Source organism: Triturus cristatus, chromosome 6 (assembly GCF_964204655.1).
Source record: "Triturus cristatus chromosome 6, aTriCri1.1, whole genome shotgun sequence".
Taxonomy (NCBI): Eukaryota; Metazoa; Chordata; class Amphibia; order Caudata; family Salamandridae; genus Triturus; species Triturus cristatus.
This window is the reverse complement of record NC_140589.1, coordinates 802,690,152-802,717,658: the sequence shown is the minus strand read 5'-3', so window position 1 is coordinate 802,717,658 and position 27,507 is coordinate 802,690,152.

The window sequence follows — 27,507 nt, the reverse complement described above, 5'->3', positions numbered from 1 at the left end:
TTCACACATTTTAGTCACTAACCCATGCATTCAGTAAGACACATGTAATCACTCACTTAAACAGTCAGTCATGCACCTACGAAATCCTTCATCCAGACACTTATAAACCCACTCATTCTTCAATACACCATGGCATATATATAATACATATTTAAACTTTAAAGAAACACACAGTCACTGGATGATGTCATCAGTGATGTCATTTGAGATGTCATCAGTGAAGTCATCAGTGATGTCACTGACCATGTCATGAATGATGTAATATGTGACATCATCAGCAGTGCATTGCGGGGGAGCAATAACAATGGAATTTCTATGGTTTTGTAAGAGTGAAATGTCCAACTAACTATAATGTCCCTGAAACCTATGTTTTTTTCAGTGAATTTCTAAGGTTTTTTAATGCTAATTTCTGACTATAACGTGCCTGAAACCTATGTTTTTTCCAGTGAATATATATATAGAAATATATACATATATATATACATACATATATATAAATAAATTCACTGAAAAAACCATAGGCTTCAGACATGTTATAGTTAGCGGAAATTTTACTGATAAAAAACCAATGAAATTCCCCCGTTATAGTTAGTGCAGGCAACTATAACTCACGCGACCGCAATCTTCTGCTGATGCTAATACTGTATTTAGACACTTATTTGCCCATGTCTTCTTCCATAAATTTTTAGCTATACATATATTAGAAATATTTTTTTTTCATAAAGACACATATGTCATCAGCAGAAGATTGCGGTCGCGTGAGTTATAGTTGCCTGCACTAACTATAACGGGGGAATTTTTGCACTAACTATAACGGGGGAATTTCATTGGTTTTTTATCAGTAAAATTTCCGCTAACTATAACATGTCTGAAACCTATGGTTTTTTCAGTGAATTTGCAAGGTTTTTTAAATGCTAATTCCTAACTATAACGTGTGTGAAACCTATGGTTTTTTCAGTGAATTTGTACGTTTTTTTAAATGCTAAGTTACTTTACGCCATTCGTGGCGTGCACGCCCACTTAACGCAGTTCGTTCCGTGCGCGCACGGTGCGCTTCGCGCACCGTGCGCGCACGGTGAGCACGCGGTGCGCTTCGCGCACCGCGCGCCCACTTTACGCAGTTAGTGCCGTACACGCAAGGTGGGCACGCAGTGCGCTACGTGCACCGCGTGCCCACGTTACGCACCGTGCGCACATGGAGGACATATTATGCGCTTCCTTGTGATAGGTAATCTGTTAAATTTAATTTGTAAGTGATGACAATAATATGCCATGCACAGAGAGTGTTTTTTTTTTTTTGTTAAAATTTTTAGCGTAAGCGCACCGTACGCGTACGGTAAGCGTAATCGGCGAAATTTTCAAAAAATAAAAATTTACCGTTTTTGGCCTTTGAGGACTCAACTAACATGGCTATGTGCATGGGCGCTGTCTAAACAGCCCCTTTATATGTTTTTTGCCTTTATTTACAGCCCCCCTCAGAGTGCGAGAGAGAAAATGGCGGCCGCCGCTTCCTGGTTTCGACCGATTCGAATGTTTACTTAGATGTAACAGCCAATCAGAATCGCGCTCGCGCACGCCACCGTACGCGTACGGTAAGCTTACGGTAAGCGTACCGTAAGCTGGCTCAGATATATATATTGATTTAAAGGCTATTTTCTCAGAATCTACTGAACAGATTTACACCAAACCTACAAAAGGCACTTCCTTGACCTGAGGACTACCTCTCTGCCAAATGTCTAGTAATTCTGTTCAGCCGTTCGGGCTGTAGCCCTGTCTAAAGGTCCTATGGAAAAATGCATGGGAAAAACGCGTTTTGGGACCACCCTTTTATCTCAGCCCCTGCTTGACGAATCCCCCCGAGACTTTCAGGGTAGGAGCGGAGCGTAGCGCCCCACCTATTTTGAGAAATTCGCGAGGATTCGTCGACCGGCGCCAAAGTTATTCAAAATAGAATGTTGCGGATTTCCTATGGAAAAGGGGTCCTAACTATAACTACCTACTGGCGACCGCCAGTAGGTAATATATATGTATATATATTACCTACTGGCGGTCGCCAGTAGGTAGTTATAGTTAGGACCAAGTTTCCATAGGAAGAACATTTATTGTTTTGTTCATAACTTTGGCATCGTTTGATGAATCTTCATGACATTCTCCAAACTAATTCTTTGTTCATATCATCTCCCATTTTGAAAGTTTGGGGGTGATTCGTCAAGGGGGGGCTGAGGAAAAAGGGGGGTCCCAAAATGTGTTTTCTCCATACAATTTCCATAGGAAACTTTAGACAAGGATACAGGTTGAACAGGTGAACTGAATTACCCCAAATCTGGCAGGGAGAAGGGTCTTGGTCTAGAAAGCCCGCTTTTGTTTATTTGGTGTAAATCCGTTTAGTAGTTTTGGAGAAATATCGAAATTTACAGATATCGATATTTGGGAATTCTGCCTTCTGATTGGCTGAGAGGTTACGAGCATGAGCTTGCTGCTTATTGGCTTTGAGCTGTTGCAACTAGGAAGTGTTGGCAACCATTTTGTGATTCCGTTGAAACGAGTAGGGGAAAAAAGGGTGAAAAGAGTTGGAAATAGGAGGATAGGAGCACTGTAACCTCTGTGGAGGAGTGCGAAGCGAAGTACTCACTCCTACTGGCCTGAAAGTGCGGTGTTGCTCAGAGTGACATGGTGCTGAGATGAGATGCTGCTACACTCAGGTATGAAACCGAGAGCCTAAACCGTGAGGTCATTGCTGTAAAGTGATGTGCTCTGGTCTTTGTGGCATACCTGTGGAAGTAGTGTTAGTAGGTGTTTATACCATACAGGGAGTGGGAAGCGAACTACTGACCCCTACCGTGCGTTTATACTATACAGGAAGTGGGAAGCAAAGTACTCACGCCTACCGGTGTGAAGACTCAGGGATCAAACCAAGCTGATTGCTGTAAAGTGATGGCACTGTAGCATACTGGCCGCTGTAGTATAACTGTGTAAGTACTGTTAATATGCGTTTATACTATACAGGGAGTGGGAAGCGAACTACTCACCCCTACTGGTCTGAAGACTCGGGTATTAAACTGTGAGCCTAAACCGTCAGCTCATTGCTGTAAAGTGATGTGCTAGGGGCGCTGTAGCATACCTGTGGAAGTAGTGTTAGTTTGGGTTTATACAATACAGGGAGTGAGAAGCGAACTACTCACCCCTACCAGTCTCAAGACTCGTGGATGAAACCATGAGCTCATTGCTGTAAAGTCATATGCTATGTGTGGTATTCCAATGTAAGTCATAGTAGAATGTTTGTATGTAATGCTACTAGAATAGAAGTATGTAATGTTAGAATGTAGGGCTGTCATGAGGGGAATCTTGGGGAGTTTGTACATGGTGCTGGAGAAGACGGTTGCCTTGCTGTCTGCTCCTGTTGGTGGCTGTTTAAGCTGTCTTCTTTTCCTGTAATAAATCTACTTATCGGATCCACTGCTGTCTGCCTCTTCACTATATAAATTTGGCGAGGAGCGGTAGAAGGTAAAAAGAAGGCAGCACTCACCAATATTTCGAGCTACCTTGTGTTCTGTGGAAGACCCGTTTTCTTCGTGAAGCTGTTTCTATTCATCCCAGGGTCATCGGCTCATCGAACTATATGATCCAAACTCTGGTAGGATTTATATTTTTTGATTTTGGGCTTCCTCTGCCTCTTAACTACAATCTGGTCTCTGTACTACACGTGTGCAAGTCGTGTTAGTATGCGTTTATACTAATTCTGTAGTTATGCAGTAACCAATGCATCATGGCCCTATGGAGCGCCACCTCCCAGGTGCAGCTCATACAATGTCCTGGGGTGTGCATCCGCAGGACATTTATGTTTGCTATTATAGTGCGGGAGCATGGCTTCCACCCTGTGATAACAAATCCTTGTTTGCCTTTTTGAAGCGAGAGGAGGAAAACCTCGTATCGCTTCAATAAAGCGGATCCAGGTGGTAAAAATGGAGAAAACAAAAATGAATCTCACATATAAATTAGGCGCGGGAGAGCACAGGAACGTTTCGCAGCCTAGGGGATCGCCACCTCCCCGGGTATTGTTTTTTAATTGTTCGGGGGGCTTCGAGGCCAACTCAAGTCTGGGGATCGGCAACCTCCGGGGCTTTACTTAAATATGCAGGATGGGCCTCGCCAGTCCCTGAAGCCTCGGTGGCCCTAGGCAGTTCCTTATTGGTTCAGTAATTACACGGGCAGTACTCATGGTGTTATAAAGTGATACACTCATAGAACCCTTGCTGTTGTAGAATTAGCCAGGCTTCATTTATGTAACAGTCTGTTGGTTTATATTTGGTAGGTGCACCGCAAAATTACAAATGTTTTCACTCATAACCTCCTATCAACCGCCGATTTTCAATAAACTACAGACAAGTGTTGTTATAAAAAGAAGACCCATACACTCACTTATTTATTGGTAAAAAAAATAACCTTTATTAAAACAAAACAAATAAATGGAAATGCAACTTTATTAGAAGGAACAACATTATAACATGAAATCAGTGGGTGGGACTCCTCCGGAGGCAGTGTACAAAACCTGCAAGACAAAAAATAAACATAAGTATGTGTGCCATGTCCAAGAGAAAAAGAAAGGTAGTCAGAATGAAAGGAAGAAAGTGAGAATGGGGCAGAGAGTGAGTGGGTGGAAGGGAGAAGGGCAGGGAGAGTCAAAAGAACAGAGGGAGGAGGAGACAGAGCGTCGGCCTACTTCACCCAGCCCTCACTGTTCACCTCCCGTCACCCGTGTGTCTGGGACGCTGGGGTCCACGAGAAAGAGTGCGGTCCAACAAGTCCTTAAACTTAAACAGAGATATGAATGAGGCCAGAGATTACATTATTATCTACAGCAACATCGCTTGCCTGCACCTGTGCACCCAGGCTGCTGCACCCCAGCCCCTTCCCCCGCACTGTGCTCAATTGCAGCTCCCGCGCACCGAGGCTTCATGGCTTACCTGCCACCACCGTTGTGTCCAATGACGTGCCGGTGAGAGCTCCAACTCCGGGGTGCCTTTCTCAGGGTGGCACAGCAGGTCTCTGGTCTGGGACGGTGTCTTGATACCACAATGGAAGGCGTCAGAATGCCCAGGGCATCATCACGAGCTGAGCACCTGCTGCGCGCATTTTGGTACAACTAACTCAGTGTCTCAAAAGGGAGAAATATTATAATGCTAGAAACGTCTTGAGGTAAATGAAGGTTTATTTCAAGCTTAATAGAGAACACCAGTTGAGTGCATCCTTCCTTCTTGAAGTATGATCTACCAACTGTTAGTGATAATCATGGTTCAAAGAGGAGTGGGAGTGTATGACAATACACAAGGTTAAATAATAATATGTTATGCCAACGTTCACATGCAAAGGAACAGAGCGCATGCTAGAAGCATAATGTGCGCGAGTAATGCAGTGGCACAACCCTGTGTTCATGTGCACTTAGTAATCAGCTCACTACAGAGCCCCAAAAGCCAACGCCACGTGTCTGTAGGGCATTGCTGCCCGCTGGCTCAGGCCTACAGTACGGTCCAGCAGGTCCTTAAAATGAGACAGAGATGTGACTGAATGAGGTCAGAGATCACATCATTACGCACAGCACATCGCTTGTTCGCACCTGGGCACCCAGGCTGATGCACCCCACCCCTCCAGCAGCACCGCATTCAATTGCAGCCCCTGTGCACCCAGGCCCCACTGCTCACCTGCTGTCATTGTTGTGTGTCCAAACACGACGTCCAGCAGGGTTCACAATTCAAATGGAGTTTTGATTGCGAGGATGGTGTACACCTCATGGGTCCCTTTTTTTGATTGCGCATTGTGATATGCGAGGTGGATGCGGCCATATCACCTGAGGCAGTGTGGAAGAACTGGGACATGTGACGGCGTTGTTATCCTATTTATACGTACGCAAAGTGGGCTGGGCTTGCGTACGCCAGGCCAGCATAGGGGTGTCAATAATTATTCCAGGGAGCTGGGCATTTTTCAGTTCCTGCCTGGCCAGAAAGTGTACTTATGTGTGTGTCCCTGTTGCAGTTTTGACGTCGCACAATTCGCAATTTACATTAATGTAGCATGTACCGGGAGAGCGGCAACTATCGGTAATGAGATGCTGTCTGAAAACATTGAATGGCCAACATCACATGTCATTGTCAAGCTTGTGGATATGCGCAGACACGCATGTCAATGGTGTGCTGTATTATTGAAAGTGTTGCTATCGCGAAGCGCAAACATGTGACGGTGCTCGGAAGGAGGGAGGATCAGCAGTGAGGCTACATCATACACGGTGATAACGCTCTACAGTCAAGCAATGCATGTCAAACGTGAATCTGAAAGTCTCACATATGACACACTACTATACTGGTAAAGCCTGATAACAGAGCATACTGCAACACAAAAATACACATTGCACTTTACTGTTTGTCACATTTGATCTAGGATGTGCACTCTGCCCGTGGCTAAAGATACCCCTTCGACTTGGGGTCCTCCAACTGTTACAATGAGAAATGTTATGAACCAATCAAATGCTTTTTTTTAAGGTCACATGGCAATCGCACACCGAGCATGTAAGCAGGACGCACCCGACGTGATTTTGAGAAAATATATTTACCATAAGATAAGTGTATTACAGTTAGAAATATATAAATGTTTAAAATATTTTAGATCATCGCTTGCTCTCATATACACTTTAAACTTATTTAGATATAGTTCTGAGACATAAAAAAAAATGAGAGAATGGCATACCCGGCACGGCATAAACAAAACTAGTATGCAGTTCCTGTGAAAAAGGTGGGAGACAGATTGTAACTGCGGAATGAAATGTATTCAAGTACAGGAGAGGGCTCTCCTTGTTGGAAAAAGGCCCTCACACACCCAACAAGTAGGTGTCTTGCTTCATCATCAGGCCTGCTCCTACTCGGGCCGGCGCTGCAATGCCCGATCAGGCGCCCGTAGTGGGGCCTACTTTACGGAGATCTTTTTTCCAAGGCCGATGGGTGTTGTGCAAATTAGGGTCCTCGTGTAGTGTAGGTGAATGTGAAATGTGGAGTGAAGTTTAAAATAGGAAGGGTAGTCCAATCAAAACAATTTTAATAAATTTGGCTTCTCCGCTAGTTAAAAAGAAATATGGCGCGTATGATCACTCAATGTTGTGAATTCCTACGCTAATAAAATGTGGTCGACATGTTTCTTGCCTTAGTATCAACTTAGATGGCAATTCCTCGGACCTTATCAAATACTACCTACACATTTTTTGGTGGTGGTCACCTCACACTAAAAAGTGAAATGTGTCCACCCTTACAGCACCCTAAAAAATGTGGTGGTACCTTAGTTTCCAACAAAGCTTATTAAGCATCAACCCTGCTTAGGTCAATAGCGGGCCATCTCAGTACCGGTCGTTGTCGACACTGATTTGTAGTGTCGGTTCCCCAGTAGGGCTCGTGTTGTTACTCCTACCCTGACTAAATGGCCGGTCCGACACCATACATCTATGATGTAACACAGGGCCTCGTAGCATGCACTGGTCGCATACGCAACGCGCAGCGGGCACGACCCCATATGTACATGATGTAACACACGGCTTGGTACTGCGTACCCATCGCATACCAAAGTAGCAGCTGGTGCAACCTCGTATGTATATGATGTTATGCGGGACGCGGTGCCACAAACCCATTGGATATGAAATGTGCATCATTTACAAGTTTAGCAATATGGCAGATAGGATTCATATGCTGATAGAGCTTGGAACACTACCGGTACGAGACTCCAGTTTTCTAAAAAAAAAAAAAAAAAGATATATATATTTTTGGGGGAAGATATAAAATATTACATAATTTTTAAAGTAAAAAAAGAAAGGATAATAGAGTTCCAAAATATATATTTTTTTAAATAGAAAAAATATAGGTTTTATAGATATTAAAATATGAAATTAACATTTAAAAAACATTTGAAATTCACTGAAAAAACATAGGTTTCAGGGACGTTATAGTTAGTTGGACATTTGACTCATATAAAACCATAGAAATTCCCCCATTATAGTTAGTTGAGCTAACTATAACTCGCGCGCCTGCAATGCACTGCTGATGACATCACATATTACATCACTCATGACATGGTCAGTGACATCACTGATGACATCTCAAATGACATCACCGATGACATCACTGATGACATCATCCACGTGATAATCTGATGCACATACTGATGCCCTAATATAAACTTTGATACATCCACTCTAAAATACAGACTACTATTTTTGAAACCATACACACAACAATGCCAGATACTACATACCACCGACAATTTCCTAGGTCTACACACACATCCAGTCAGTTATACATGCAGTTACTCATCAATACAGTACTATAATATGCACTCATATACCTTTACATACAGTCACACTCTGCCACTCATCCATAGAGTTACTCACACACCTAGTCAGTCATGCAAAGAATAAATCACATACCCATTTACTCATGTATACAGTTATACACACCAACTCCGTTATTTATACATACACCACATCACTTATTTATGCAGATACTAACACATACTTACTGTCTTATACAATCACTGATACAAGCAGACACTCATTTATACATCCACACTTCAAATAACTTACTCTCACGTATAGTCATTTATATACTCCAACATTGACATATACTGCCTTAAAAAATATGTAGTTAGTCACACATATACCACTGAGACATTCATTCACTCACCAACACACCCATACACACACTAACTCACCCATACAGCCCTTCCCAGATGCACTTTTAAATCCATTCAACCAGTGAATCACCCACTCAGACATCTATGCACAGAGTCACACCCCCCACCCACCCACACAGACACTCAGGCACCCATCAATATCCCATATAGGCACTCATGTAGCTACTCACCAACCCATGCAGTTATTTACACACCAACTGAGAGACTAATACAGACTTTCACACAGTTTAGTCACTAACCCATGCATTCAGTAAGACACATTCAATCACTCACTTATACAGTCAGTTACGCACCTACTAAATAATCCCTTCAGGCACTTGTAAATCCACTCATTCTTCAATACACCTTGGCATAGATATATACAAAAAATATTTTAACTTTACAGAAACACACAAATTTGAGATGTCATCAGTGATGTCATCAGTGATGTCACTGACCATGCCATGAGTGATGTAATATGTGATGTCATCAGCAGGGCATTGCGGGCACCGAGTTATAGTTAGCTCAACTAACTATAACGGGGGAATTTCTATGGTTTTATATGAGTCAAATGTCCAACTAACTATAACGTCCCTGAAACCTATGGTTTTTAGTGAATATATATATATGAACCAATTGCTGATTTACGGGTTTTCCCCGAAACGCGTAGAGTGTATGAAGCTTCTGTATAAAAATAACGCTTCTGCAAAGATTGGGCCACGGCGTGCTGTTTTTTGAGGATCTTGTAAATCAGCATTTGGTTCGTGTTTTGGAATTCACCATTATGACGTGGAACGCCGTCAGAAGGGGCTCGGGTAAGGCGAAAGCTTTGCTCTGCATTGCGCTGCTGTTGGCTATATATATATATATATATATATATATATATATATATATATATAACCTACTGGCAGTCACCATTAGGTAATTATAGTTAGGACCTATTTTCCATAGGAAATCCGCAACATTCTATTTGGAATAACGATGGCGCCGATTGACGAATCTTCGCAAAATTTTCCAAACTTTTGGCCAGCTCCGGTCCGCTCCTATCCTGAAAATGTCATGGTGATTCATCAAGCGGGGGCCGAGAAAAAAGGGGGGTCCCAAAACACGTTTTCCCCATGCATTTTCCCAGAGGACCTGTTGACGCAGCTACAGCCCGAACTGCTGAACGGAATTACACCAAATTTGGCAAAGAGGTAGTCCTCAGTTCAGACTCATGCCTTTTCCTTAAATGGTGTAAATCCGTTCAGTAGTTCCTGAGAAAATTAGAGTTAAAAAGATAGATATATCTGGGTGGAGCCTAACCACACATCTCATCGTGAGATCTGATTGGCTGTCAGTACTTCATCCAAGAAGTGTTGGCAGCCATCTTGGGACCAATATACGTGATAGCAACTCATTAAAAAGCATTGCAGTTAATAGAAGGTTTTAAGACTTTAGTTACATTATAAATCATTTATTGATGGTACCATACTCATTTTAGGAATTGTGGTGTGTTCTAAGGTGATTTTACCATGTGAAAAAGCCTTCTGCTGTGATATCATGAATCATGTTTGAGAGAAAACTATTTTCTCATGCTTTTCCCACAGAGGTTTGGAAGGTGATCTATAAGCTAAACTGAGAGCATATTTTCTGTAAATTCACATTATCTTTCTCAGTCATGTGAGAATGAAGTCTGACATTCTCAGTAAAACGTGTACATCCAACAAGGGCAGAGACTGTCAGTTCTACTGCAGCTTCCCAGAGTGTTCTAAAGAACAACTAGAGCGCTAACAGTCCTACTAATGACAAACGTATTGCACACCTGAAGCCATCTTTATTTGAATAAAGTGGTAACTCTTCAAACATTTAATTTAAAGAGGAACACAATGAGGGGGTTCATTTTGCCATAGAAAGTATGATTAGTGCTGCAGAAAGAAAAATTAGGGCACATTTTGAGTGACTTCTCAAATCCTCTTCTATTTCATTAAAAAATTCTGACATGCAGACTGAAACATGCACTTTCAATACCAGCAGCAGACTTCCCTGGTGAGCAGTAGCTTTACTACAGTGATCTAATAAGCAACTAGAGTGTTGACATTCTGATTTTTTGGCAAATGTGCGACACATCTGAATGCCTTCTTGATGGGATCAAACTAAAAAACTGAAAGTATTTCCTACTGAGGAGACTGTAGTAAATGAGGAAATTAGGAAACTTCATAACAAATAAATCTCCCAAGATGGCCACCAGAAACAAAAGAGCCCAAATGTAGCCCAAATATCACCCAGATATAGCCCAAGTATAGCCCAATGACAGAATATCCCAGAGTGTTCTAACGAACAACTAGAGCGCTAACAGTCTTATTTATGACAAAAGTATGGCACACCTGAAGCCATCTTGATTGGAAGAAAGTGGTAACACTTAATACATTTAATTTAAAAAGGAACACAATGAGGGGGTTCATTTTGCCATAGAAATTATGATTAGTGCTGAAGAAAGAAAAATTAGGGCATATTTTGAGTGACTTCTCAAATCCTCTTCTATTTCATTAAAACATTCTGATATGCAGACTGAAACATACACTTTTAATACCAGCAGCAGACTTCCGTGCTGAGCAGTAGCTTTACTACAGTGATCTAATGAGCAACTAGAGTGCTACCATTCAGAATTTATGGCAAATGTGTGACATATCTGAATACCTTCTTGATGGAATCAAAGTAAAAACTGAAAGCATTTCCTACTGAGGAGACTGCAGTAAATGAGGAAATTAGGACACTTCATAACAAATAAATCTCCCAAGATGGCCACCAGAGACAAAAGAGCCCAAATGCAGCACAAATATCACCCAGATGTATCCCACATGTAGCCCAATGACTGAAGTGTGCAAAACACTTATTTTTTGTGTATTTGCAGTTTTATATAGTGCAGACTTGTCAGGTATTGGAGTGCTTTACATGAGCATTGGTTACATCACACAAGATAAAATTCATTTTGGTTGTGGACATGGGGAGATTAAGTGATTTGACCAGAATCTCAGAATGTTGAGCTGAAGCAGAAACTCCAACCGGGTTCCCCAGTTGCAAAGTCTGCAGCTCTGGAAGTAACACCACATCCTCTCCCCAGGTGCAACATTTAATGAAGTGGTCAACTGGATAAAAACATAAAGATTACAAATAATGTAAAAGTTCTTTGTCGCTATTTGAAAACTCAGAAAATATGTCCTCGTTTTAGTTTTTTAGAGCACTAACCATAATTTTGATGCAAATAAGACCCTCTCATATATGTAATTTCTAAAGGAAATGATCTAGGTATTACAGTTTTGATTACATCAAGATGACATCAGGCGTTCCACACTTTTGTAATAAATATAGAATGTTAGCAATCTAGTTGTTCATTGGGATACTGTTGAGAGACAGAGGCACGGGGCAGGTAGGAGAGTGCAGAGGCAACAATTTGACCACACTGGGCAGGCAGGAAGGGCAGTGGCAGCACAACAGACTATGGAGGGCAGTGGAAAGGGTGGCAGGGGCAACAAACCAACAATACAGGACTGGCAAGAGAGGCTGTGGCAATATAATAGACCATTGTGGGCAGAAGGAGGAGGCAGTGGTAGTACAAACCTACATGCCAACAGACCCGTTTCAGCCAGGAAACGTCCAATGTTTTTAAGCTCAAATGGGCTTTATTTGATCTGTCTCCTGTCTACAATCTCCTCTTTTTCAATGTAACTGAAAGGGGAAAATCAATACCACATTTATTTTTCTAAATCCCCCTCTTACCAAGTTCAAAATGTTCGCTAGTATGGTACATTGGATCATGGTAGGCAGGAGGAATTGGGGTAGGGACATGGACTCGGATAACAGAGGACAGGAGGGACATGGAGAGGTGCACCAAACTGACCCTACAGGGCAGGCATCAGGGTTTGCAGCAGCACATTACACCACAGGGCATGCGGGACGGGAGTGCAGCACACCAATCCATAGAAAGCAATAGGGAGGGGACAGGACCATGCACATGGACAACAGAGAACAGAGGGGAAAGAGGCAATGGTAGCTAGCTGACCATAATGGACAGACAGGAGAGAAAGCTGCAGCATAACAGACCATAAAGGGCAGGAGGGATGGATCATTGGCATTACAATGGAACAGACAAGCCAGGAGGGAGGGAATAGGGGTCTGCACATGGAAACAGAGGGCTAGGGGCAAGGGGGCAGGGCAGGAGCAGCAAGATGACCATGGAGGTTAGGCAGGATGGGCACTAGAAACAAGACACACCATGGAGAGCAACAGTGAGACTATGATGGCATACACACAGACCATGGAGGGAAGGTGGGAGGGGGTCAGGGGCAGCTAGCTGACCACACAGGGAAGGTGGGAGGGGCCATGGCAGCACAGAAGACCCTGCATGGCAAGTGGGAGGGTTAGTGGCAGCACAATGGCTATGATGGGCAAGAAGGAGGGTGCAGGGGCATGCACAAAGGACCATGGAGGATAGAAGGGAGGGTCAGGACCTGAGCACAGACAATAGAGTTCAGGGGAAGGGGCCTCACAACAGACCGTGCGGGGCAGGCAGGAGAAGAAGTTGCAGCACAACAGACCAGGGAGGGCAGAAGGGTGTGGCAGTAAAATGTACCATGGAGGACAGGAGGAAGGGGATAGGGGCATGGCATGTGGACAGGCAGGGTGGAGATGGCAGGGACAGGTTACAGTCATCTGACAATGCTAGGCAGGTGGGAGTGGAGTGGCAGCTCAACAGAACACTCAGAGTAGATAGGAGTGGCAGGTCCATGGTGGGCAAAAAGGATAAAGCAGGGGGAAGGAGAATAGGGGCAGCAAGCTAAGCACAGAGGCTAAGAAGGAGGTCAATGATGGGCCATAGAATTGGGCAATGGAGGGCAGGAGGAGTGGACTGGTACATCATGCTAAATGGAGGGCAGTGGCAGCACATCAGACCATGCATGGCAGGAGGGAGGAGGCTAGTCCATGGATTCAGACAACAGAGGATAGGGAGGACGGGGATGGGGCAGCAAGCTAACTGTTCAGAGAAGGTGGGTATTAGGAACTTTATTGTTTTTAAAATGTGTGTCTGTGCGAACTACTTAAAATATGAACAAGTATGCAGCATAATCTCACTTTTATTCAGGAAGAAGAGGACGTTTGTGACTGTGACTCCGGGCTCACTTGGCAGAAACACCCCCTGACCCTCCACCCTCCATCGAAAAATGTAATGCCTGTGAAAAGGGTAGGTGGATGCAGTGTTATATAGAACATAGTCCTGAGAGCACGATTGAAAATGAAAACTAGATATAGTATATGGTATAAACTATGCACCAAAAAGTGTGATATAAGATGAACCAGGGCGTGAAATATAATATGCAACACATTGTGCGCAATGACAGATTCATTGGAGAGCGCGAGATAGCACAGGCACTAGCGTGTGCTATGCGATATGCGCCTTGGAGTGTAATATGCACACGGCAGTGTTGTGTAACCTAACTAGTCTCTAAAGTTGTAATATAAAGTATGTGCTGGAGAGTGTAACGTTGCATATGCACTGTGACAAAGATATGGATCCCAGATTGTAATATGCATGGCATAGCGCTGTGCGATATAACAGAGGCATCGAGGAAGGCACGTTAGATGGGGCAATATAACCCGTGCGAAGGCAAGTGTGGCATGACATATTCACGGGGTGGTGTTACAGTGCACATGGGCTAGAGAGTGTCATAGCATACGCACTAGCTGGTGGAATACAACTAAGCCTAGGCAAAGCACTACGCTACGCTTGCGTAGTTTGCGAAGTTTGCGCTACTTCGCACTACGTGAATTGCACGTAGCACAGTGCAAACACACGTAGCATAGTGTTGCGTAGTGCAACGGTCATTTTTTCTTGCTCGCGGTCCTCAACGTCAAGTTGGCGACCGAGAGCAAGCAAAATGACATCCCGGCGAGACTTTTTCCTCGTTCGCGATCAGCAACATCAAGTTGGCGATCGTGAGCGTGGAAAATAAACTTCCTGGCGAGATTCTCAATGCGAGGAGGTCATGTTTCTCATTGTGAGTGGTCGCGACCGCTCGCGATGAGAAACTACGAGTCCGCATTGAGAAAGCTGCTGCTCGAGTAAAAATCTACTCGAGCAGCAGAAAACTACAGCTCGCACCGTGCAAGATGCCGTTTTCAATGATTGCAAAGTGCCGGTTGCTTGTCCGCACTGTGCAATCATTGAAAACGACATCGTGCGAACAGGGTACTACGCAGTTCGCGAAGTGCTACGCGTAGCTCGCGTAGTGCGAAGTGCACTTTGCGTAGCTTCGCGAAGTGCTACTTCGCGTACTACGCCCAGGGTTAAATACAACACAGAGGTGTCTGGCACTCGGCGGGCACTGGTGGGTGTTACACAGCATTGGGCTCAGCCCGGAGCACGCTGTGACTCTCAAGTGAGGTTCGTCTTCTTTCCAGAGAGTAAAATAAAAAGTATTACACATCCGGCGGTGGATGTGTGTTTTATTAACCGTGAGGGGGGTTTCTTGCATAGTTTGGTCGAATTTTTGTCAAATCCCCTTTGAATGGCTTGGTGTGCGTGTGTATTAAATGTGCTCATCAATAGTTACCCATGTTTGTATAAATAAACGGCAAGGGTGTCTACTTGGAGAGTACCCACCGGCAGGGGCGCTGGGATTAGGCACGGTAGGGCGTCAGACACGTCAGAGCTTCACTAGCGGTGTAAATACATTCCACGTGGAATAATTGTATGCATAGTCGCCTTTTAATGAATATCACGCAAATCGTCACGGTGATAGGTACATACGGTTTGTCCAGCATGTCCTAGGTGTTTCTATAAATATATATTTTTTTTAAATAAATCTCCCCTTTCCAAAGGTGCCCATCCCCAGTGGATCCCTGCTTGGGGATCGCCACAGGAAGGCGATCCCCAAGCAGGGATCCACCCACTAGACACCAGGGAGGGGGAGCGGCCCCTTGGGCAAGGGCCTTTGCTTCCACCAAATAAATTGGCATCATTTAGTCTTTTTGTCACCCCAGGGGGGCAAAAAGCCCACTAGACACCAGGGATTTTTTTTTCAAGTATAAATAGGGGTGGGGGCTGGCCAAAACGGGCAGGCCCATGCCCCCACCCCACCCCCCCAATTATTACAGTCTTTCTGCCCCCCCAGGGGCAGATGGGGCATTGGCCCCTAATCTGCCTCTTCGGGGGGGGCAGAAAGCCCACTAAACACCAGGGATTTGTTTCTCATTTTTTGCCAATGCCCCCACCCACCCGCCACCATTACAGCCTTTCTGCCCCCCCTGGGGGGCAGATGGGGCATTGGCACCTAATCTGCCCATTCGAGGGGGGGCAGAAAGCCCACTAGACACCAGGAATTTTTTTAGAAACTAAAAATAAGGGTGGGGGTTGCCCAAAACAGGCATGCCCATGCCCCACCCCCCCAATTATTACAGTCTTTCTGCCCCCCCGGGGGGCAGATGGGGCATTGGCCCGTAATCTGCCCCTTCGGGGGGGAAGAAATCCCACTAAATACCAGGGATTTGTTTTTACTTTTTTTTTAGGGTGGGGGCTGCCGGAAATGGGCATGCCAATGCCCCCACCCACCTGCAATCATTACAGCCTTTCTACCCCCCCTGGGGGGCAGATGGGGCATTGGCCCCTAATCAGCCCCTTCAGGGGGGCAGAAAGCCCACTAAACACCAGGGATTTGTTTTTAGAAGGTTTTTTTAGGGTGGAGGCTGCCTGAAACGGCCCCATATCTGCCCCTTCGGGGGGGGTGGAAAGCCCACTTGATGCCAGGGATTTAATTTTCGCAATTTTATTTAGGGTGGTGGATTTTATTTAGGGTGGTGGCTGCCTGAAACAGGCTTGCCAATGCCCCCACCCTGCCACCATTACAGCCTTTCTGCCCCCCCTGGGGGCAGATGGGGCAGTAGCCCCCAATCTGCCCCCCCCGGGGGGCAAAAAAACCCACTAAATACCAGGGATTTTGTTTTGCACAATTTGTTTTAGGGTGGGGGCAGCCCAAAATGGGCATGCCAATGCCGCCAACCCCCACCACCATTACAGCCTTTCTGCCCCCCCAGGGGGCAGATGGGGACAGTAGCACCCAATCTGCTCCCGGGGAGGGCAGAAAGCCCACTTGACGTGAGGGATTTTTTTTGCACATTATTTTTTTTAGGGTGGGGGCTGCCCAAAATGGGCACCCAAATGCCCCCACACCCCTGACACCATTACATCCTTTCTGCCCCCCCAGGGGGCAGATGGGGCAGTAGCCCCCAATATGCCCCCCAGAGGGGCAGAAAGCCCACTATCCACCAGGGATTTTTTTTGCGCAATTGTTTTTAGGGTGTGGGCTGCCCGAAACGGGCACGCCAATGCCCACACCCTCCCCCCAACAAAAATTACAGTCTTTCTGCCCCAGGAGGCAGATGGGAGCTGTAGCCCCCAATCTGTCCCCCCCGGGGGGGGGCGCAGAAAGCCCACTAGAAACCATGGATTTTTTGTTTTATTAGTGTTGGGGTAGGAGCTCCCCAAAATGGGCATGACAATACCCCCACCCCACCCCCAGAGAATTTCCAGTCTTTCTGCTCCCCCAGGAGGGCAGATGGTGGCAGTGGCTCCTGATCTGCCCCCTGGGGGGGCAGAAAGCCCACTAGGCGCCAGTGAGTATGCAGGCTTTTTTTATGCATGGGGTGGGGGCTGCCCAAAAAGGCCATACCAATGCCCCCACCCCCACAAAAAATAGCCACAGTTGTTCTGCCCCTTTAGGGGCATATCGGGATGAAACCCCCTTCCCCGATTCCCCCCCAGGGCGGCAGAAGGCCCACTGGGCTCCGACTTTTTTTTAGCAATGTGCCTACCTGTGGATTTTGGGCCCTAGCGCAGTTGGCACGTAGGGAAACCTAGCAAACCTGTACATTTTTTAAAACTAGACACCAAGGGGAATCAAGGATGGGGTGACTTGACTGGCTCTCACCAGGTTCTGTTACCCAGAATCCATTGCAAACCTAAAAATGTGTCCAAAATACCACATTTTCCTCACATTTCTGTGGTGGAAAGTTCTGGAATCTGCGTAGGTCCACAAAATTACACCCACCCAGCGTTCCCCAAAGTCTTCTGAGAAAAATGGTACCTCACTTGCATGGGTAGGCCTAGTGCCCACGTCAGGTAAAGGCCCAAAACCTATTGAGGAGACATCAAAATGACCTATCACAAAACAACCTGGTTTTGCAGAGGGGGTCTCATGAGTTTTTGGCCCCGGGCTTGGCGGCCATCTAGGGAAACCTACCAAACCCACACATTTCTGAAAACTAGACACCCGGGGGAGTCCAGGGAGGTATGGCTTGCGTGGATCCCCCAAAGTTTCCTTACCCAGAATGCCCTGCAAACCTCAAATTTTGCTGAAAATATCACTTTATTCACAAGTTTTTGTGTGGGAAAGTTGTGGCATCACTGGGCTGACACAAATTTCCTACCACTCAGCGTTCCCCCGGGTGTCCCGATAAAAACGGTGCCTCACTAGTGTGGGAGGCCCAAATCCCCACGATAGGCAAGGGCCCAAAACATATTGAGGCGACATCAAAATTGCCTATCTCAAAACGACTTGGTTTTGCAAGGGGTTCACCCGGATTTTTGGTCCGGTGCTCGGCGGCCTTCAAGGGAAACCTACCAAACCCACACATTTCTGAAAACTAGACACCCGGGGAATTCCAGGGAGGTATGACTTGCCTGCATCCCCCAACGTTTCCTTACCCAGAATGCCCTGCAAACCTCAAATTTAGCTGAAAAAAATCACTTCTTTCACTCATTTTTGTGTGGGAAAGTTGTGGCATCACCGGGCTGACACAAATTTCCTACCACCCAGCATTACCCCGGGTCTCCTGATAAAAATGGTACCTCACTTGCATGGGTAGTCCGAGTGTCCGTGTCAGGGAAGGGCCCAAAACCGATTGAGGAGACATCAAAATGACCTATCACAAAACAACCTGGTTTTGAAAAGGGGATCTCATGAGTTTTTGGCCCCGGGCTTGGCGGCCATCTAGGGAAATCTACCAAACCCACACATTTCTGAAAACTAGACACCTGGTGGAGTCCAGGGAGGTATGGCTTGTGTGGATCCCTCAAAGTTTCCTTACCCAGAATACCCTGCAAACCACAAATTTAGCTGAAAATATCACTTTATTCACACGTTTTTGTGTGGGAAAGTTGTGGCATCACTGGGCTGACACAAATTTCCTACCACCCAGCATTCCCCCAGGTGTCCCGATAAAAACAGTGCCTCACTTGTGTGGGAGGCCCAAGTACCCGCGACAGGCAAGGGCCCAAAACGTGTTTAGGTGACATTAGAATTGTCGATCTCAAAACGACCTGATTTTGCAAGGGGTGTCCCCTGGGTTTTTGGCCCGGTGCTCGGCGGCCACATAGGGAACCCTACAAAACCCACACTTTTCTGAAAACTAGACACCCGGGGGATTCCAGGGAGGTATGGCTTGCGTGGATCCCCCAAAGGTTCCTCACCCAGAATGCCCTGCAAACCTCAAAGTTAGCTGAAAAAATCACTTTTTTCACACATTTTTTTGTGTGGGAAAGTTGTGGCATTACCGGGCTGACACAAATTTCCTACCACCCAGCATTCTCCCAGGTCTCCCGATAAAAACGGTGCCTCACTCGTGTGGGAGGCCCAAGTACCCGCGGCAGGCAAGGGCCCAAAACGTATTGAGGCGACATCAAAATTTCCTACCTCAAAATGACCTGGTTTTGCAAGGGGGGTCACCTGGGTTTTTGGCCCAGTGCTCGGTGGCCACCTAGGGAAATCTAACAAACCCACACATTTCTGAAAACAACACACCCAGGGGATTCCAGGGAGGTATGGCTTGTGTGGATCCCCCAATGTTTCCTTACCCAGAATGCCCTGCAAACCTCAAATTTAGCTGAAAATATCACTTTATTCACACGTTTTTGTGTGGGAAAGTTGTGGCATCACTGGGCTGACACAAATTTCCTACCACCCAGCATTTCCCCGGGTGTCCCGATAAAAACGGTGCCTCACTCGTGTGGGAGGCCCAAGTACCCGTGACAGGCAAGGGCCCATAATGTGTTTAGGCGACATTAGAATTGTCGATCTCAAAACAACCTGGTTTTGCAAGGGGTGTCCCCTGGGTTTTTGGCCCGGTGCTTGGCGGCCACATAGGGAAACCTACAAAACCCACACATTTCTGAAAACTAGACACCCGGGGGATTCCAGGCACCGTTTTTATCGGGAGACCTGGGGGAACGCTGGGTGGTAGGAAATTTGTGTCAGCCCGGTGATGTCACAACTTTCCCACACAAAAATGTGTGAAAAAGGTGATTTTTTCAGCTAACTTTGAGGTTTGCAGGGCATTCTGGGTAAGGAAACATTGGGGGATCCATGCAAGCCATACCTCCCTGGAATCCCCCGGGTGTCTAGTTTTCAGAAATGTGTGGGTTTGATAGGTTTCCTTAGGTGGCCGCCGAGCACCGGGCCAAAAACCCAGGTGACCCCCTTGAAAACCAGGTCGTTTTGGGGTAGGCAGTTTTGATGTCGCCTCAATACGTCTTAGGCCCATGCATGTCGCGGGTACTTGGGCCTCCCACACGAGTGAAGCACCATTTTTATCGGGAGACCTGGGGGAACGCTGAGTGGTAGGAAATTTGTGTCAGCCCGGTGATGCCACAACTTTCCCACACAAAAATATGTGAAAAAAGTGATTTTTTCAGCTAAATCTGAGGTTTGCAGGGCATTCTGGGTAAGGAAACGTTGGGGGATCCACGCAAGCCATACCTCCGTGGAATCCCCTGGATGTCTAGTTTTCAGAAATGTATGGGTTTAGTAGGTATCCTGTAGTATATTTGTGCTTCACACAAGATGACTGATGTTTGGCAGAACAATGATCTATCTTACCAAGCCAACACTTTCAGCACACATAAAGTCCTCAATGAACACTCCATCAAAGCTGAGGGAAATGTTGTTCAAGTTAATTCTGTAGCACTGAGAAAAAAAAAAGAAAACTGTGGCACATTCTTTTGGAAACAGGGAAAGAGAACCAGGATCGGAACTAAGGGACCTGCAACGTCCAGAAACCGGATGAAGATGAAACATGCTGGGTCAACGATGGTGTTTATACTTGAAACTTCTTTTAAACCCCTTCAGTGCCCGCCCCTTTCCCCGCCCTGTGCCGGCCGTTGCATTAGCGGGCGGGGTTTATGACGAGCTGGTCTCGTCATGGGCACAGCGCAACCGCGGCCCATGACGAGACCAGCTCGTCATGGGCATTGAAGAGGTTAAGTTCAGAAATGTTTTTATTAAGGAATAAACAAGTCTCAGTACATCAAAGAAAATAACAGTATAAGGTCACATGAAATATCATTTGGAAAGGGAGAAAGGGAAGGAATATCTACAATCGTAATGGGTCTATTCAAGCTTAACAAATTAATAACAATATAAGGAGAAAAACCTCACAGTGTACAAACTACAATATAAAAAAAGAATAATAGAGCATGTAAAATGTTACAAAAACAAAGAATCAGGGTGGTTTGGAAAGTACTTGAAACTTCTAATTTGAAGCATGGAGGCATCTCTTCAGTAATTTATCTACGATTGGCAGCAGAAGTCAGGGTTGGACCAAGTCAGATTGACTGTGACTGTCTTTCCCCGTTTTGTCCGTTGAAGGGGAGGAGGTGATAGTGATGACTTTCGGTTGCTTCGGTCCTGCTTCTCTCATCACCCTCGACCTTTAAACGATTCTTTGCCTTCGTGACCTTAAAGTCCAAGAGGTCGCCGACCTCCTTCATGTTGTATTGTTGTTGTTGTTTCCCATGTTTTAAGCTTTCGTTTGTATTCTGTTTCCTTATTTTCTTTTCCCTGTAAAGGAGGAAGATGTGTAGTATATATGTGCTTCACACAAGATGGCCACTTGTGGTAACTAGACCTTCCTTTGTGTTCCCTATTTCCCAGCCTCCCAGAATACCTGTGTGCATTCTATCTTGTACTGTTTGAGGGTTCCAATCTTGTCAGTTGATGGTCTGGTCAGCTGGCGAGGTGTGCGCTCAGCTGTATCTTACAATAAACCTACTTGTAACCAATAAGAAGTGTTTGCGATCTATTTACAACATATCCCTAGGTGGCCGCCGAGCACCGTGCCAAAAAACCAAGTGACCTCCTTGCAAAACCAGGTCGTTTTGAGCTAGGCAATTTTCATGTCGCCTCACTACGTTGTGGGCTCTTGCCTGTCGCGGGTACTTGGGCCTCCCACACGAGTGAGGCACTGTTTTTATCGGGAGACCCGGGGGAACGCTGGGTGGTAGGAAATTTGTGTCAGCCCGGTGATGCCACAACTTTCCCACACAAAAATGTGTGAAAAAGGTGATTTTTTCAGCTAACTTTGAGGTTTGCAGGGCATTCTGGGTAAGGAAACTTTGGGGGATCAACGCAAACCATACCTCCCTGGAATCCCCCGGGTGTCTAGTTTTCAGAAATGTGTGCGTTTGGTAGGTTTCCCTAGGTGGCCGCCGAGCACCGGGCCAAAAAAACAAGTGACCCCCCTTGCAGAACCAGGTCGTTTTGAGATAGGCAATTTTCATGTTGCCTCACTACGTTGTGGGCCCTTGCCTGTCGCGGGTAATTGGGCCTCCCACACGAGTGAGGCACCGTTTTTATCGGGAGACCCGGAGGAATGCTGGGTGGTAAGAAATTTGTGTCAGCCCATTGATGCCACAACTTTCCCACACAAAAATGTGTGAAAAAGGTGATTTTTTTCAGCTAACTTTGAGGTTTGCAGAGCATTCTGGGTAAGGAAATTTTGGGGGATCCACGCAAGCCATACCTCCATGGAATCCCCCGGGTGTCTAGTTTTCAGAAATGTGTAGGTTTAGTAGGTTTCCCTAGGTGCCGGGAAAGCTAGGGTTCAAAAACTACAGCTAGGCACTTTGCCAAAAAAGGTAATTTTTCACTGCGAAACTGAGGTGTGTCCACGATGCATTATGCGCCGTTTCATGTCGCGCGCACTAGGTCGACCCACACAGGCGAGGTACCATTTTTCTCAGAAGACTTTGGGGAACACGGAGTGGGTGGAAATTTGTGGATCTACGCAAATTCAAGAACTTTCCACCACAGAAATGTGTTTTTTTTGGCAATGTTTTAGGTTTTCAAGGGATTCAGTGTAACAGAAACTGGTGGGAGGCAGTCAAGTCACCCCATCCTGGATTCCCCTGGGTGTCTAGTTCTCAAAAATGTATAGGTTTGGTAGGTTTCCCTAGCTTCCGGATGAGCTATGGTTCATAAACTACAGCTAGGCACTTTACCAAAAAAGGGTCATTTTTCACTGCGAAATTGAGGTGTGTCCACGTTGCGTTTTGCGCCCTTTCCTGTCACGGTCACTAGGCCGACCCACACAAGTGAGGTACCATTTTTCTCGGAAGACTTTGGGGAACACGGGCTGGGTGGAAATTTGTGGATCCAATCAGATTCCAGAACTTTCCACCACAGAAATGTCAAGAAAATGTGTTTTTTTTGGCAATTCTTTAGGTTTGCTAGGGATTCTGGGTAACAGAACCTGGTGAGAGGCAGTCAAGTCACCCAATCCTGGATTCCCCTGGGTGTCTAGTTTTCAAAAATGTATAGGTTTGCTAGGTTTCCCTAGGTGCCGGCAGAGCTATGGTTCAAAAACTACAGCTAGGCACTTTGCCAAAAAAGGGTAATTTTTCATAGCGAAATTGAGGTGTGTCCACGTTACGTTTTGCGCAGTTTCCTGTCGCGGGCACTAGGCCGACCCACACAAGTGAGGTTCCATTTTTCTTGGAAGACTTTGGGGAACACAGGGTGAACACTGTTATTACCTATTGACTTTTGATGCATATCTGCCTTCCAAATGAAAGACATTTTAAAAATGACTGATAATTCTCATGCTAGTATGAGTATTCCCAATTTCGGAAATGTGCAAATATCTACTGTTTCTAAACTCTATATTTTGTTCCCATTTCAGAAATACATAGGTGTCTTTCATACCGATTTTTCCATGTACACATTTTTACTGAATAATTACTATATACCCGGTACATAATAAAAAACTATTGCAAGTTGCTGCTCAGTTTTTGGCTCTGGGTTCGTCGGGTTCTTGGTGAACCTACAAGTCCTATATATCTCCACAACCAGTAATGTAACGGTATATTGCTTTCAAAGAGCTGTCATAATTAAAAGAAGTTACAGGTGAAAACGTTGACACAAAAGGCTGTTTTTTTCAACTAATTTTCAATGTATCCTATATTTAACTGTTCGTTTCTATAAAGAAACCTTGATGGATCTACACAAATGACCCCTTGCCGAATTCAGAATTGTTTCTACTTCTCTAAAATGTATAGCTTTCCAGGATCCATTATTGTTTTTGTACCCATTTCTACCATTAACTGGAAGGAGGTCGAAAGCATCAAAAATAGCAAAAATAGGCTATGTCCCAGAAAAATGCCAAAACTGTATAAAAAATGTTGAGTTTCTGACAAAATACTGGTATCCCCTAAAAGCTGGGAAAATGGTGATTTCAGCCCCACAAACCCTTTTTTGATAACATTTTCAGGGAAAAACCCAGATGCTTTCATTTGCAGCCCATTTTTCCCAAAATAACCAACATTTTGCTGTATTTTGGCTCATTTCTGTGACCCCTCCAGGGGAATCCACAAATCCTGAGTACCTTTAGAATGCCCATGATGTTGGAAGAAAAGGACGCAAATTTGGCGTGGATACCTTATGTGGTCAAAAAGTTACAGGGGCCTCAGCGCGCACTACCCCAAATAGCCAAAAAAAAGGCGTGGCACAGGAGGGTGAAAAGGCTTGGCAGCGAAGGGGTTAATGTGAGATTTTTAAAAGAGCTAACAAAAACAGAAGTTAACCAAAAAACACTACTTTCCTTTAATTTGCGGCCTGCACACTCTGATGCTCCAATGCAACTGCACTTACTGAACTAATGATAGCTGCAGCCCTGATTAGTAGGCTATCTCCTCCGCCTCTTTCACCCATTTCCCCTACATCCCTGGCCATCACTCCAATCTTGAAACAGACTGTCTGTCCCTTTTGGAAAAAGTGAGCACCACGTGTTGCTCGCCCTCAGTTCTAATGCTAGCATTGCTAATGAGAGCCCATGCCTCTTTTGTAGAGTAAACAGTCATAATTGTGATCTGGTAGGCCCCTCACACTCCTGAATGCCAGCGCCACTGCACGTGCTTCACTAATAATCTCTACTGTAAAGCAGGTATTCTCCTCTGTCCCTTGTTATAACATGGACCCCATATTGCTCCATCCACCACTCTATCATCTCTCTGAAGCCTAAACTAAGGTGTCTCCTCTGCTTCAATTTTCCTCTCTTCGTTCATTGGTAAGAGGCCCTAGTCAACAGTGGATCAGCAAGGGTGTACTTGGCCCTAGTGCAAGGAAGGATATTGAAACAACCATAATTAAGGTTTATTTGGGACCTCATACATCTGGGCCCCAGTTGCTCTGCATCTGCAGCACCAATTAGTATGTATGCTGCTGCCCACTCCACTGGACCAAAGAAGGCTGTCTACCACTTTGTGTTTAATTATTTTTTTTAAATGGGAAAGAGCCCCACATCTCAGTCCCTTGTTGCTTGAGACATGTTTCCAGCACAACAAGAGTGACCTGGCCCCAAATGCTAGCAAGGAAAATGGCTCCCCATAACACTTTTTGTTGGCAACAGTCTAATTAGTGTTTAGTTTACCTTCATGCCATTACCCCAGTGCCACTGCACTGGTTGCACTAACGAACAGTTATAGACCATAACAAAAGAATCTCTGTGAGGAAGCTGTCGCTGTCCATTTGTAAATGGAAAAAATAGTCCCCATTTAGCACCCCCTTCTGTGGGCCATCTGCTACCTGAAAGGAATTTAAATGTGTGCAATTGGTTAATCAAAAGATGAAAAGGATAGAAAGATGGCTGGGAGCAAGTGAGTCACTTGAAGATCCATGGTGACAAAGATGTCCTCTCAATGGACATAATAATGGCTGCACCGGGTGCTTTCTGGCTACGTATTACTAATATGCATTTTTTTAAAAGCACTTTTTAAATGTAAACACAAAGGACATGATTATGATGTTGGTCGGAGTTGCCTCTAAATTACACTGTTTTGGTGGAGGAACAACCCGACCATAGGGCGGTTCCGCACATCCACTTATGATCCAACCGCATACTGGGGCCGATTACGATGCGGTTGTAATAGGCTCTGACCCTCGGTAGGAGCTTTTGCGGCCGCATCTTAATTTGCCGGTCGGATTCCTTTACTGCTGCCTCATTCCAAAGGAGGTGGTTGGAAAGGAATCCACTGGTCATTCCAGCCAGCTTCCAAGCCCGTCGGAAAGTCGGAATGCGGCCTGTAATCCCAAGGGCGACTCATTACACCCTTGGGATTGTGATGGCGGGTTTCGGCAGCCTTTTCATGCCGGCCTTTCCAACACAGAAAGGCTGTCAGAACCCACATTTGGGGGTCCCCCTGGCAGGGCCCCCTTGGGTGCATGGCTTCCCGTTGGAGTTTGGGGGCCACTTATGGTGCCCCCCTGTTGATCCCTGCACCCCATGACAGGCACTTTGAGGTGCCTGTGACAGGGTGCAGGGATGAACTGCACCTCCCATTTTACTATGGGAGCATGCATTCCAGCTGGCTTACAGCCGGAATGCATGCCCCCATTGTAAAAAGTAGGAATGCGACCGAACAATGTTCGGTCGCATCCTAATGGGCCTGTTGGGACTGCCGGCCGGGTGTCGAATGGTCCCATGACCAAGACAATCTTGGACAAAGGCAACTACGCCGACCTCGTAATCAGCCCTTATGTGTGATCAGAAACTCCCATTTCTCAATGGGAGCTTGTGCGGTGGGCAGTAACCACCCGCAGCACAAGCTCTTATTGAGAAATTGGAGTTTGTGAACATCCCTGCACCATGTGGCAGGCACCGGGGGCACCATAGGTGCCGCCCAGGCCTAGATGTGGAGTGCCAGAGGGAAAGAGGGCCCTGTTAGGGACCCCCAATGTCGACTCTAACAGCCTTTCCATGTCAGAAAGGCCGACATGGAATGGCTGTCGGAAAACGACATCATAATCCGGATGGCAGAAACGTCATCCTTAAGGGATTATGAAGAGTTTCCGGCTGACCGACGGGCTCCATGAGCCCATTGAAGGCATTGGTCAGTCCTTCTGACTGCTGCCTCTGACAGCATGCATCCTAATACGTCGGTCAGACTGCAGGAGTAGATGCAGTTCAGACCGCAACCGAGGACGCAACCGACAAGCCGTTGGTTGCGGTCCGAGCCGCATCGTAATCAGATGCCACATCATTCTGTGGCAGTCTATCTTTTACTGTTTGTCATACAATTTTAAAATAATTACTTACATATCCACCATAGTGTTTTTTGTTACAAGCTGGAACCTCATACCACTATAAATACACAAGTTACTTTTCCATACTACGCCAACTAGGGTTCAATTCTGTGACTCGCTAGTCTCATAAAGTGACAGCAGAAGTGATCACATTAATCCGAGGAGGTTTCATAACCTAAAAGAGTGCATTTCACACTAATTATTTAATGTGCATTTGTTTTTCGTTTATGCTGTGTGCATTGTTTTATATGCAGTTGCCTCAAGGTAAAAATACAACAAAATACTTATAGAATATGTTGTTGCTTTTCGCCACGTCTTTGACCCCACTACTACAGTGCTCAGGATCACAGTTGCCTACTGTATGTACGTTTTTCTTAAAAGCTACAATTCTTGAGTTTTTAATGGTGTCCTTGAGGTA